We start from the raw sequence: 14,627 nt of genomic DNA on the forward strand, positions 1-14,627 counted from the left end.
ATGACAATGCTGTGGGGAGCCCATCCATAGTTAACTTTGGCTGACTTCCTGCTGGTGATTAATAATCATGAGTGAAACTGAGGACTTACTCACTTTTGCTTTTAGTTAAAAGTGTGTTATATCCCACCAAGTTCCTCTGCTTACACATATGTCCTTGAGAGACTGTCCAAACTTAAAGGAAATGGCCTTGGTCCAACATAGATACTGTATGCCATAACCTGTCCACCTAAGCATTCTTGGTTATTGTTTAACTTCCTGGAATTGGTCACGCTTTGAATTGCTTGCCTTTAAAAGACACTGAGAGAATATACTCAGGGTGCAGTATTTACTGTTAGCCCTTCTGACTTCTATGTTCTCTTGCTCCTCTTTCCAATGCTCACCCCAGTGGTGGTTTTCCTGTTGACTGACTTGAAGACTCCAGCACAAAGCTTTAATCCTTGAAATTCAGGGATGGTTTAAAATGTACAAGTCAGTGAATAACAATAGATTAAATATATTTGAAAAAGTGTAATATGTCTTCATGATAAATGTCCTAAAATGTGAATGACAGCAGGGAACATACTTCTGGAAATCATAAAAATAAATCAGATATGTGGTGGACAGACAATTTGCCAATTTTGATAAAGAAGCCAGATATATACAATAGGAGAAAAGTAACATCTTCAACAAATGATCCTGCTTAAACTGAATAGCTCCATGTAAAACAGTGATTAGATTAATAATTATAAACTCTGCAAAAAAAAAAAAACAATTCAAAAGGTACCACATTTTCATTTAAAGAAAAAGACACGTTGAACCTGATAGAAAAAAAATGGTGAATAATCTTGAGAGCATTAGCAAAGGAGCAAACTTACTGAACAATGTATCAATCATGCAGGCAGTGGTATCAAAAGGTAAATAAATGGGATCTCATGAAATTAGAAAGACAAAGAACACAATCAAGCAAGCAAATCAGTAACCTACAAAATGAGAAAAAAAAATGCCAGATTCGATAAAAGGCTAATATCCAAAATAAATAAAACATCAAGAAAGCATGTATAAACAATAAAAACAAAATAGTACAATTTAAAAATGATTCACAGCAATAATCAGAATTTTCAACAGAAAATGCAAATCTAATCTACGTTTAAATTCTTACAGCAGAATAGATGGTTAAGGTCAACTGCTCAAGTGAGAGCTAGTATTGGTGAGGATGTAGAGCAAGGGGAACACTCCTCCACTGTCAGTGGGAGTGCAAACTTTTATAGCCATAATAGAAATAAATACGGCATTTCTGCAGAAAATTAGAAATCAATGTATCCCAAGAAATAATTGTATCATTCTTGGGCATATACAAAAAGGATGGTTTATTCTACCACATCCTTAATCAACTTATTTCATTACAGCTTTATTCAAAATAGCCAGAAACCAGAATTATCCTAGATGTCCATCCATGTAGATGGATAAGAAAATGTGGTACATTTACACAATTGATTATTACTTAGCTATAAAAGAAAATTACATCATAAAATATGCATGCAAATCAATACAACTAGAAAAACAGAATTCTGCATGAGGAAACCTAGACCCAGAAAGACAGATATGATATATCCTCATTTAAAAGCAGATATTAGCTGTAAAATGAATGATAATCATGTTGTTATCCATTGATCCAGAGTGCTTATGTGTACAAGTGACATTTATTTATCTGATATAGTAGTAGTTTCAAAGGCACCTTCACTTTTGCTGGCTTTTTCTGAATTTTGTCACACTGATTCAAATCAGCTGTCCAGGCTTAAACTTCTATCCAAGCGTCCTGATTCAAACTTGCTTCTCTCAGCATCTGACTGAATTGTTGTGCTTAGTATCAAACCAACACTAGGAATCTGTTCTGACATCCTAGCTCCTTCTCTCTGACATCTCTGGCTTGTTCTGTCTTCACCTGTGTCTAGCTCGTTCTCTCAGCAACCTAGCTTTTAAAGTTTCCTGGTTTTTGGTTGTTATTTTTTTTAAATGTTATGAACTCCTGAACAGTCACCAATTGAACTGTCATGAACTCAACTACCCTGCACTCCTCTCAAAACACTGAAACAACAAAAACTGACTGACTAGACCTTAGAGATCTGCTTGCCTCTCTCTCTTAGAGAGCTATAATTAAGGGCATGTACCACCATGACTGAACCTAAACTGTTCTTGATGTAAAATTTGGACTATATTAGGTTGGGCTTGAACTCAGAGAGGTGCTTGCTTCAGTCTCCTAGAAATAAAAGCTTGTCTGTTTTCCAGCCAAATTACACAGGCATATAAGTTCTTTGGATGTGGTCTCCTGCAACATGAGCCACATTGCTGAATTTAAATTTCTCTACTGATATGAAATAAGCAGGACTTAAGAGTTTATGCATGGTCCTTCCTGGAATATGAAACATAATAAATTTTGAGGATGTACTTGAGAATGAGAGACAGGAAAGGAATGGATTAGGTGTGGGGAAGGATGAAGGGGGAGAGGGCAGAGAGAGATGGATGAAAGTGGGGAGTAATTGGGCACTGGTGTGTAGACTTCATGTATGAGAAACTACTGGAACTCTATGAGATTGACTGTAGTGAGGACTCCTAGTAAGGTAGCATTAGCTATTATTCTATCATTTGTAGACAGGAAAGTCTTCCAAGGCTGAACCAGAGATTCATTCGAAATTGTTGTAGTTCCAAAGGGTACTTGTGGAGATCTCCAAGCAACTCATGTATCTTCAGTCACAGACAGAGTATTACTCTCTGAAGTCTGTTACTGAAGCCCCACTGCTGAGCACAACATCCCCACAGATCAATGAAAATGGAAAGTTGAGCTGCTGTCCACATGAAGCCTCTATCCTGGTGTTTTGGACTGTTTGTTGCAGGAAAGTATTCTGCAGGCTATAAAAGAGAAATATTGGCACCAACCCAGATGCAATCATTTTATCAGTATGTAATGCCTGTTAGTCATGGTGGAACAATCATGGTGTAGAACTTGAGGGAGTACAATGCAACATATGTTTTAACTTGAGAATTATGACATAAGGCCATTCCCACCACTGTGAGGATGTCCAAGAAATATATACTAGATATCCCAGAGATGTAGGATAGATCCAAAGAGATAGACAAAGATATGATTCCTAATGATATTCTATTATACAAATAGATCACAGCCTTTCCTAGGTGTCATCAGAGATGGCTCTTTGGGCAACAGCTTAGAATGGGTTTAGGAACCCAAAACTGGCATTATGTAGAAAAAGAGTATAAACTGTGCTTTTTTTATCAAATAACTCCCCTAAGCCTCTGATCTTGTCAAATGCTACCCAAGATCAGGGAACAAAGATTCTAAGAGTTACAGAAAATGAGGAACTCCACAAGGACATCGTCCACCTAATCAAATAAGCAGGTTACATATGGACTCATAAAGACTGAAGCAGCAAGCACATACCCTTCATGGGTCTGCATCCAGTCCTCTTCATATATGTTATGGTTGTTATCTTGTTGGGGGGGGGGGTCCTAACCATTGGAAAATGTCTGCCTCTAACTCTTTTTCATTTTCATGGGCCACTTTTCCTCCAGTGGGTTAAATTGCAAGATAAGAGCTTTTGTCTTGTCATATTGGATTTTTTTTCTCTTTTGGTCATTTTTGATTGTAGCATCTCAAAGGCCTGCTCCTTTCTGTGGGGAAATGAATGTGGAGTGGCAAGGTCAGATAAAGCTGGCACCAGTAGAGGTAGAAGGATGGGAGGTATTATATGAGAGAATAATGTATTTTCAATAAAAAAACAAACTTTCACAAAGTACAAACATATATACAGTGCTCACATTATTGAGAAAATTGCTCAATCTCATCTAAAGGAAGTGAAATATCTTCATTATAGATGAGTGAAGTTTCTTGGTCTTACCTCCTGTGCTATCTGTATGTGTTCTTGTGTAAGAACAAATGAAGTGGGCACCAGATTAAGATTAAATTTAAAATGCCATCTCTCCCCTTTAGAACTTTCTTGTTAAGAAGAGGTATCATGGATAAACAGTAGTTAGGCTTTAATTGTTGTAAAAACTGGATCAGATTGCTAGAAGGCAGTGTTGAAAAAGAATTAGCTTTTTTTCTACTGTTTTTGGCTTCTTTGTTGTGTAATTTTTCACTGACTGTTTTGTAAGCAATAAAGATTGTCAAGGAGCTAATATCATGTTTGGGGCATTTCCAGACCTGAATTTAATGTGATCAAAGCTCAAGCTGGAACTGTTGATCTGTCATTGTATAGTGGGACAGTAAAATGGAGACTTGTTGAGAGACATTTAGAGAAAAGAAGATTTAGTATTCCAGAGTGTCAAGGGTCACAAGATTAAGTTACTTGGAGGCCCAGAACATTTAATAAGTATGAGATAAGGACATTTGTGGATGTTAATATTTGCTTTGACTACTATAGCATAGAAGTATAAAATGTATAGACACAAATTATTTGAGAAGAGAAAATGATGTTAAAAAACATTTATTTGTCTGATAGAAGATAGAGACTAACCAAGAAAACACTCCACATGTCTTGGCTCATAGAATTCATATGTAATGGTCTCTGATATTTAGATTTTGTGCCTTATTTCTAGTAGACTGTATTCTATATCATAATTTTGTTTCTCTTTTACCAAGATCTTTCAACGTGCTTTATTAAATAGATCAAAGTCACAAAAGTTTTGAAATAATACTCACATTGGAGTAAGCCATATCAAGGAAGGATTACTGGGCTCTTAATACATTTTTTTTTTGTTTTCCTAGGTAATTAAGCTGAAGGTTACATTAACATAGTCCCCAATAGAAGACTACATATTCTGTTATCTATATTGTTGTAATATCCAGTTCTCCTATGTAACATCAGGTACACTGATTCATTAGGTCAAGAAGACCTAAATATTGCAAATGAAAGAATAAATTGTATAATGCGTATTAGATGTTAGGAGCAATGAAAACAATGGAGTTATTGATTGTTGTGCTCACATTAGCTATGATACCCCAATGCATATTTTCTCAAAGAAGAAAAAAAATCACTGAAAAGTTAGTGAATTGCTTTTTACTGTTTTTTTTTTGGGGGGGAGGATAATTATATAATTAAATTGTCTACCCTTCCCCCTTTTCCTTAAACTTTTCATGTTATCCCTTCTAATATTTTACACTAAAAGTCATGGACTCATTCATTTTTGTAAACAACACATGCACACAGACACATACACACAAAAGACAAAGACAGCCTATCTAGAAATCTCACAAAACATACCCTTTCCAGGTTTTTGCCATCTTTCTTCTCATGCTCTCATATCTGAAGCAAGAGAATAGAAAAGTCACAATATTTCAGTCTGACCACAGAAACAGAGTAATATTTATAGTGATTATGAATATAACATGATCAGTATAGAATCCCATTATTGTTTTCAGTAAGAAAAAATGGGTATCAGAACAAAATAAGGATGATTTTCTTAGTTCAAATATAGTTTAATAAGTACTGTGAGGGGAACTGGAGCTATAGAACATATGCCTGATTACTAGAAGAGGAGGGATTTTGTAAAATCCTATCAAGGAGCCCATTATCGTAAGAGAGTACATTCCATCAATATCCTGCACTGTACACTAGTTGGTCTCACACAAGTCACTCTTGAGGAAGATATGGGGATTCCTATGAGGCTCCCAAAGTAATACCTTGAAAGTTCTGAAGCTGGAATAATATTAACTGGAAAATAAGGTAATAGGAATGTGTTTACTAGTCTGATCTATCTGAAATATTGATAGGACTTGAAGTCAAGTAGAATAACTTCACGTCTTTTGAATTGTGAGTTGGTTTTAACATGGGCTTTATATATATATGTATAATGTGAACATGTGTTACCTTGAAGGAGAGGCCTAATTTGGGGTTCTGAAAGCTTTGATAGCAAAAGCCTTAATCACCTTTCTAGGGAAATAACATTTAAAATATCTAATGAGTCTCTAGTTGTAGCCAGAAGTTGTTTGGAATAAAGTTGTATTCTAAGGGACTTCAATGAGACTCAGTTGAGTTTCAGACATGGGAACAATGCAAAATCATAAAAATATATTGGGAAGAATCCTGCGCGATTGAATTGTTTAAAATCTTAGAGAGAAATCTATTAAGGTTAAGATGAATTTAGAAGATGACGTTATCAAAAATATTAAAACAATACTTAATTTTAATAACTTCAATCAAGAAAATATTACAAGAAATTAAATCTAGGCTTCTCCAGTAGTGTAGCACCTGAGAGAACAAGAAATATTTTGTTCTATGAGAATAATCATTTTCACCAAACACATTTCTGCTACTGTGAGGAATGTCAAATTCACACAGTGAAAGGATGTATAAAAATACTAAGTATTCAACTATATTGCGCTTGGTCATAGGAACAAATTCTATTTTTCTGTGATGAATAAGCTATAGAATGGGAATCTTCGAAGCAATAGATACAGTTGATATTGCAACCAGCAATAACACCAACTCTGCCTTCCAGTGGAAACCCTGATATGGCAGGCAGTTCCTCAGCAGGCAAAAGAGGAGGAGGGTATGTGGGGAAAAGGGAGTCAGGGGAAGGACTATGAGGATTGGAGGAAGTGAAATGTACTGTGAGGAGGTAATGTGTGAGAGAAGTATGAGAGAAGAAAGAAAGAAAGTAAGAGAGAAAGAGAGAAAGAGAGAAAGAGAGAAAGAAAGAAAGAAAGAAAGGAGGGAGGGAGGGAGGGAGGGAGGGAGGGAGGGAGGGAGGGAGGGAGGGAGGGAGGGAGGGAGGGAGGGAGGGAGAAACTTTAAAAGGGAATTCCTCCAACTATTTTAATAAGGGGTAACAATATAAGTAGTCACCTTTGAAACTTTGATAGAACAATTCTAAGGAAGTCACAGCAGCTGCAGTTAACTTCTATAAGATCAAAATGTGAAAATCACTTCACGGTCACAGTACTTCTACAAGAAGAAAACATGACAATCCGTTAATTGACAGGAAAGAGCTACTGACATTTGGTGACTTCTGCAGGAAGATCACTCACCTCTCTGTACTCATGTGGCCACCGCTCCCTTACTATTATCCACTGGATGGCACCACACAACTGCACATGCGCAGTTTCAATTGTTCCAAATGGTTCAGATTAAGAACACAAAGGGAAAGGTAGTTGGGAATGAGTGATAGTGTGGTAGCTTAGGGATTACACAGTCCGGGAGTCAGGGGATGAAATGATGAAATAAAATGACCAGGAGACATTTTTTTTACATGAATCAAATTCTCAAAGATTAAATAATACCTATTTTATATTATTTCATCATAAATATTATATTCTATCATATGCTTCTACTTCTATAGAAAATATACTTGTTGTTTTACATGCTAGGTAATTCTATATAGATACACATTCATAGACATCTATGTTCAAAACAGAACCATCAAAAATATGTGTAGAATCACTAACAAGAACACTGTATCATATACATGTACACACTCACATACACAAACTTCCATGTCTGTCATTGAAATCATCTTATTTAACCATAAATAGCATTTAGTGTGCCTACATATAATTTTTTTTGAAGTATAAAACGTTTTCCAAAGAAAAGAATGTTTCAGATATGAGCTTCAAAAATTTAAAAGAATCTTTACCTAATATGTCCTAGTCTTCCCTCTATCAATTGTTTTATTTCATCCATAGTTGCCAGACTACAATACTCATTCTTCTTATCCTCCCAGAAACAGTGAAGTTTGACGTATGCTGGGAATTCCTTAATACACATGGAGTACTAATGGTAATGAAAGTAACCAAAAACATAGCAACGGAAAAAAATGGTTCAGGACAGTGGTGTTCTGTGGGATTTAGAGTCTAAAACCAGATTAGGGAGCTGAATTTTCACTGCATTAAGCAGGGGAGACAAAAAGATTTTACATTTTGTACTTTCCCAATCTTACCACTTTCATCACTACCATTATTTCTGTAGCTGTGTTCTAAGATATCACTGCAAACATCCATTCCTTAAAGTTGGTCTCTAGAGATTGTGTCATAACTCTTTTGAGATTATATTTGAATTGATTTTTATTTTTGATCAACATAATAAAATAATTTCTCTCCCTCATTCTCTTCCCTCTAAAAGTTTCAAAGCCCCTATTCTTCTCAAGGTTACAGTACCATTATCTTAAATAATTATTGGTATAAATCATTGAAAAATAACTAAATTTGTATATATCTGTACAGTGTTGCTAACATGAATGTTTTTAGGGCTGATTCATGATGTTGAACAGTTTCCCTCTCACCCACATCTTCTCTCTCTCTCTCTCTCTCTCTCTCTCTCTCTCTCTCTCTCTCTCTCTCTCTCTCTCTCTCTCTCGTCTCTGCAGTAATGTAATGAATTGGCTACATCTCTCCTTCTAATGGAGGTTATGAGATATTTTTTCATCCGTGATTGCATATCCATTGGTGTTGTCAATAAATGGGTCTTGCTTATGTAACCATATTATTGTAATATCCCTGATATATCTAGAGAACACAATCTCCCAAAAAACTTTCTGGACTCTCTTCTTACAGTTTTTCCTAATATTTTGTGCAGTTACTTGAGCCTTAGAGGTGATAGTTTTCTTATAGATTTATCAACTGGAGTAAGTCAACACATGGTGAATTTTAACAGTTGAAGTTCTGTAATAATGTCCAACTGAAAAAAACCTGAAACATATTTGAGCAGAGATGAGAGCTACATTTAAATGTAGATAAGCACTTGGAATGCAGCTAGAAATTGTGCTGTTTTAGGAGAGGGGCAGCAGCATGTTCAGCCATCATTTCAATGACTTCACTATGCACAGGTGGTTTCCTCAGCTTATATGTCCGCTGATGTTTACTGATAAGATTTAAGAACCAATAATACACCTGTGTGATAAATTTTTCCATAATGATCATTGTTAAAAGTAATGAGCATTACAGGTGAGAATACTGATATTTAAGCAAATTCAACATCAATAGCCAATAATGATTTTGTAGTCTCATGGAATTTTCTATCAAACAACAGAAACAGCTTCCAATGCCTGGTACTAAGGTTGATTTTAAATAGCCTGTGCTTTGTAGGGAAATGTTGCTGTATTAAAAATGCATGCATACACTTACATGTAAATGTAATTAAATGTATAGTAATGAGAATTGCTGTGACTTCTCAAACATTCTCATTGTTATTTATCATTTTTTCTTCCTTGTTCGGTATTTAAAAATAAATGAATAAATATGTTAGTAATCCATATGGTTCAGAACTATGTAAGATAAAGTTCACAGAATGATAGTAGACTTAAAGCTTGATTGATTGATTAGAATTTCTTTCTGTTTTTAAATGCTTAATTGATTTTTATTGGTTATTTTCTTTATTTACATTTCATATGTTATCCCCTTTCCCAGTTTCCCACCCTCCCAGAAACAACTTATCACATCATCCCTCCCCCTGCTTATATGAGTGTGTTCCTCCACAAAGCCACCTACTCCCACCACCTGGCCCCCAGTTTTCCTTCACTAGGGCATATATTGAGCCTTCATAGGACAAAGGGCCTCTCCTTCCACTAATACATGTCGTATTGACAGTGTCCTTAGTCTTACAGAAGCTTTGCAATCTTATGAGGTCCCATTTGTCGATTCTTGATCTTACAGCACAAACCATTCATGTTCGGGTCAGGAATTTTTCCCCTGTGCCCATATGTTCCTGGCTCTTCCCCACTTTCTCCTCTAAAGTTTCAGTGTCTCTTGTTTTATGTGGACATACTTGATCCACTTAGGCTTGAGCTTTGTACAAGGAGATAAGAATGGGTTGATTCACATTCTTCTACATGCTAACAACCAGTAGAGCCAGCAACATTTGTTGAAAATGCTGTCTTTTGTCCATTTGCTGGTTTTAGCTCTTTTGTCAAAGATCAAGTCACCATATGTGTGTAGGTTCATTTCTGGGTCTTCAATTCTATTCCATTGATCAACCTGTCTGTTGCTGTACCAGTACCATGCAGTTTTATCACAATTTCTCTGTAGTACAACTTGAAGTCATGGTTGGTGATTGCACCAGAAGTTCTTTTATTGTTGAGAATAGTTTTTGCTGTCTTGGGATTTTTGTTATTCCAGATGAATTTGGAAATTGCTCTTTCTAACTCTGTGAAAAATTGAGTTGTAATTTTGATGGGGATGGCATCGAATCTGTAGATTGCTTTTGGCAAGGTGGACATTTTTTACCATATTGATCCTGCCAATCCATGAGTATGGGAGATTTTTCCATCTTCTGAGATCTTCAGATATTTGATGTACTTATCATACATGTTTTTCACTTCCTTAGTTAGAGTCACACCAAGGTATTTTATATTATTTGTGACTATGGTGAAGGGTGTTGTTTCCCTAATTTCTTTCTCAGTCTGTTTATCCTTTGTGTAGAGAAAGGCCACTGATTTGTTTGAGTTAATTTTATTTCCAGCTACTGCACTGAACTTATTTATCAGGTTTAGTAGTTCTCTGGTGGAATTTTAGGGTCACTTATATATGCTATCATATCATCTGCAAATAGTGATATTTTGACTTCTTCCTTTCCAATTTGTGTCCCCTTGACCTCCTTTTCTTGTCTAATTGCTCTGGCTAGGAATTCAAGTACTATATTTAATAGGTAGAGAGAAAGTGGGCAGCCTTGTCTAGCCTCAGTATGGGCCTTGAATTCCTGAACTTTCCAAGACTTTTATCATGAAGGGGTGTTGGATTTTGTCAAATGTTTTCTCAGCATCTAATGAAATGATCATGTGGTTTTTATCTTGAGTTTATTTATATAGTGGATTACATTGATGGATTTCCACATATTAAACCATCTCTGTCTTGCTAAGATTATATGCTCCAGTACAGGAGAATTCCAGGGTTCAGAAGAAGGAGTGGTGGGTTGGGGAGCTGGGCGGGGGGCTGGGGGGAGAGTATAGGGGACTTTCAGAGAGGAAACTAGGAAAGGGGATTGCATTTGAAATGTAAATGAAGAGAATATCTAATAAAAATTGAATTAAATATTTAAGAAAATTACTCTTTCAAAACATATACAAAACTTGTGTGGGAATTTTGATGGGGATTGCATTGACTCTGTAGATTGCTATTTGGAAGATGGCCATTTTTCACTATGCTAGTTTTATCTATCCAGGAGCATGGGAGATCTTTCCATCTTCTGATATCTCCTTCAATTTCTTTCTTCAGAGTGTTAAAGTTCCTCTAATACAAATATTTCTATTGCTTGTTTAGAGTTACGCCAATATATTTTATACTATTGGTAATTATTGTAAATGCTGTTGTTCCTTTGTTTTGTTTTTTTATTCTCAGTCCATTTTTCATCAGTAGAAAAAAGGTCTTCTCAGGAGACAGGCTGTCGAGAGGCTCTGCCAGTTCCTGACAAATAGAGAGGTGGATGCTTTCAGCCAACCATTGGGCTGAGCATAGTTTCCCCAATGGCAGAGCTAGAGAAAGTACCCGAGGAGCTAAAGGGGTTTGTAGCCTCTTAGAAGGAATAACAATATGAACTAACCAGTACCCACAGAGCGCCGAAGGACTAAACCACCAACCAAGGAGTACACATAGAGGGACCCATAACTCCAGCCACATATGCAGCAGAGGATGGCATTGTCAGACATCAATGGGAGGAGAGGCCCTTGGTCCCATGAAGGCTTGATGCACCAGTATAGGGAAATGCCTGAACAGAGAAGCAGCAGGAGAATGGCAATGGGATAGGGAATATTCAGAGGGGAAACAAGGAAAAGGGATCACATTTGAAATGTAAATAAAGAAAATATCTAATAAATTTTTTAAAAAGTTCTGATTTATTTGAGTTAATTTTGTATCCAGCCACTTTGCTTAACATATTTATCAGCTGTGGGTGTTCTCTTGTACAACTTTGGGATCACTTATGTATATTATATTATCACAGCATCTGTGATAATTTGACTTCTTCCTTTCCAATTTATCCACTTGATCTTTAGTTGTCCTATTTCTCTAGCTAGAACTTCAAGTATAATGAGAGCCTGGTCAACCTTGTTTTATCCCTGATTTTCATGGAAATGCTTTAAGTTTCTTTTTTTTTTTTGTTTTTTGTTTTTTTTTTTGTTGTTTGTTTGTTTTTTTGTTTTTCGAGACAGGGTTTCTCTGTGTAGCCCTGGCTATCCTGGCACTCACTTTGTAGACCAGGCTGGCCTCGAACTCAGAAATCCGCCTGCTTCTTGCTTTAAGTTTCTTGCTATTTAGTTTTTTATTGGTTATTGGCATGCTTTATGTTTCTTTGATTATGTGCTGTACTCCTGATTTCTCTAATCCCTTTAACATCAAAGGGTTTTGGATATTATCAAAGTATTTTTCTGCATCTAATGAGATAATCATTTGATTTTTTCCAGTCAGTTTATTTATATGGTGAATACATAGATAGATGTTCATATATTGAACTATCCCTCCATGCCTGGGTTAAAGAATACTTGATCTTGATGGATGATGTCTTTGATAAGTCCCAGGACTCAGCTTGACAGTATTTTGTAGAGTAATTTTGTATAAATGTTCAAAAGAGAAATTGGTCTGAGATTCTCTTTCTTTGATGAGTTTCTGTGTGATTTAAATATCAGCATGACTGTGGCCTCAGAGAATGAGTTTGGCTGTGTTCCTTCTGTTTTTATTTTGTGGAATAGTTTGTGGGGTACTGGTATTAGCTCTTCTTTGAAAGTCTAGTAGAATTCTGTTTTAAAGCCATCATCTCCTGTATGAGTTTTAGTGGGGAGACTTTTAATGACTACATCTCTTTCCTTGGAGACTATTGGTCTGGGTAAATTTTTTACCTGATCCTCATTTAAGTGGTATCTGCATAGACAAATCATATATTTTTAAGAGAATTTTAAAGTTTGTAGAGTACAGGCTTTTATTTTTCTTTTATTTTTTAAAGGAAAAATGCCCTTTTTTTTTTTTTAACTTAAACTTCTTACCCCTTGAGTATTAACATCAATACATCTTATAGTATATGTGAAATATGACAACATGTGTGTTATGCAAATTTTACTACGTTAAAGAGCAAGTCAAACAGCAAAGGACCTAACAATTTTGGAAATGCTACTCAATCCTCTCTTTTACTGCTTTATTGATCTGGGCAAAGTATAAATGCCTGGAAACAAAGAATAGAATATGCAGTATTTCCCCAAAGATAACAATTAACTTCCCCCACCATGAATAAAGTAGTCCACGCAGCATAAGCTAATGCCACAGAAAGGAGAGGCTCCTACAGTAACAGCAGTCCTCTGGTCTGTCTCACATCATTATTGTAAAGGTTTTCTCCACTGAGGTCTGGCCCAACCTTCTCCCTGTTCATCCATCTTTCTTCGAAGATACAAGTCCCGTTCCAAGATCTCTATGCTGAAGTAATACTCTATTGGCGCTTAATGTATTCTTTAAGCAGTGTTTCTTCCATAGGATACACGTGCACACCTGTGCCATCATCATAGTAAAACATCATGCTGGCATTAATCTCCGTAGGCAATGGCTGCTCAGTCCTTTCCCCTAGCTCTCAATAACCATATGAATAATCAGAGTTCAATCTAGGGTTTCCTCGACTTCGGCCTCTTCCCCTGTCTCTAGTGGAACTTCGGATGGTACCATCCTCACTTCTCACACTGGATACTTCATCTTAATCATCTATCTCTCTTTTCTTTATCCCGTCTCCAGCTTCGTATTTCACTATTTCTATTACTGTGCGCTGGTTTATTTGCTTCAGGTTGACATCTAGAGCTGTTCCGGGACCCAGGTCTTTCCTGGCTGTCTGGTCTCACATCATCTAAGTTGGAGTGGCATCCATTTGTGCTTATTAGCTCTCTTCCGTTGGCTGCTTGAATGAGCCTAATCCTGGCTGACGTTCTCTATAGAACCATCTAGTTTTACTTCCCGGGTTCTCACTGCTCTCACTGTTGCTTCTTTTTCCAATCTTGTCTTCTTTTGTGGCTTTTTACTTCCTTGGTTGATAACACTCTGAGACCCTGTGCTAACCAATTCACCTGGTGTTTGCCAGTTTGCCATATCACTGAAATCACTAGCCTTGTTGGATTTTTTTTTTGTCTTGAGTTTTCCTGCTTTTATAATTTGGGGGGGAACTGAGCTCGGCCTCATGGTAGTCCTGAGCGGGCGGCAGCACGCCGATGCCCATGAAGAACTGGTACTCAGCAGCTTCTTGGCTCAGGGATTCCCCTTTAGCAGCAGCGGCGGTGGCAGCAGCTCTTCCTCGTGACAGCAGCCCCTGAGTCCTCTAGGGTATCCTCCAGTGGGTCCCGCAGTGCTGGTGAGGACAGGCTTTTAAAGTAAGACCTAATGATTCTTTTAATTTCCTGAGTGTCATTTATTATGTATCACTTTTCATTTCTCATTTTGTTTATATGAATACTGTCTCTCTCTGTCTCTCGGTTAGTTTGTCTATCTTGATTTTCTCAAAGAATCAGCTATGGGTTTCCTAGATTCTTTGTATTCTTTTCTTTGTTTTTAACTGATTGATTTCAGAAATGATTTTGATTATTTCCTGCCTTCTACTCCCTTTGGTGTGCTTACTTTTTATTTTTCCTAGACCTTCAGGTGTGATATTAAGTTGCTTGTATGAGAACTTTGTAGTTTTCTT

The 14,627-nt window shown here is 36.6% G+C and overlaps 1 pseudogene; it reads right to left on the bottom strand.

The window, feature by feature from the left end:
• Positions 1-13,284: 13,284 nt before the first annotated feature.
• LOC147002696 (la-related protein 1B pseudogene) lies at positions 13,285-14,053 on the bottom strand (annotated as a pseudogene).
• Positions 14,054-14,627: the final 574 nt, after the last annotated feature.

Source organism: Mus caroli, unplaced genomic scaffold (genome assembly GCF_978045245.1).
Source record: "Mus caroli unplaced genomic scaffold, Mus_caroli_1 scaffold_9, whole genome shotgun sequence".
Taxonomy (NCBI): Eukaryota; Metazoa; Chordata; class Mammalia; order Rodentia; family Muridae; genus Mus; species Mus caroli.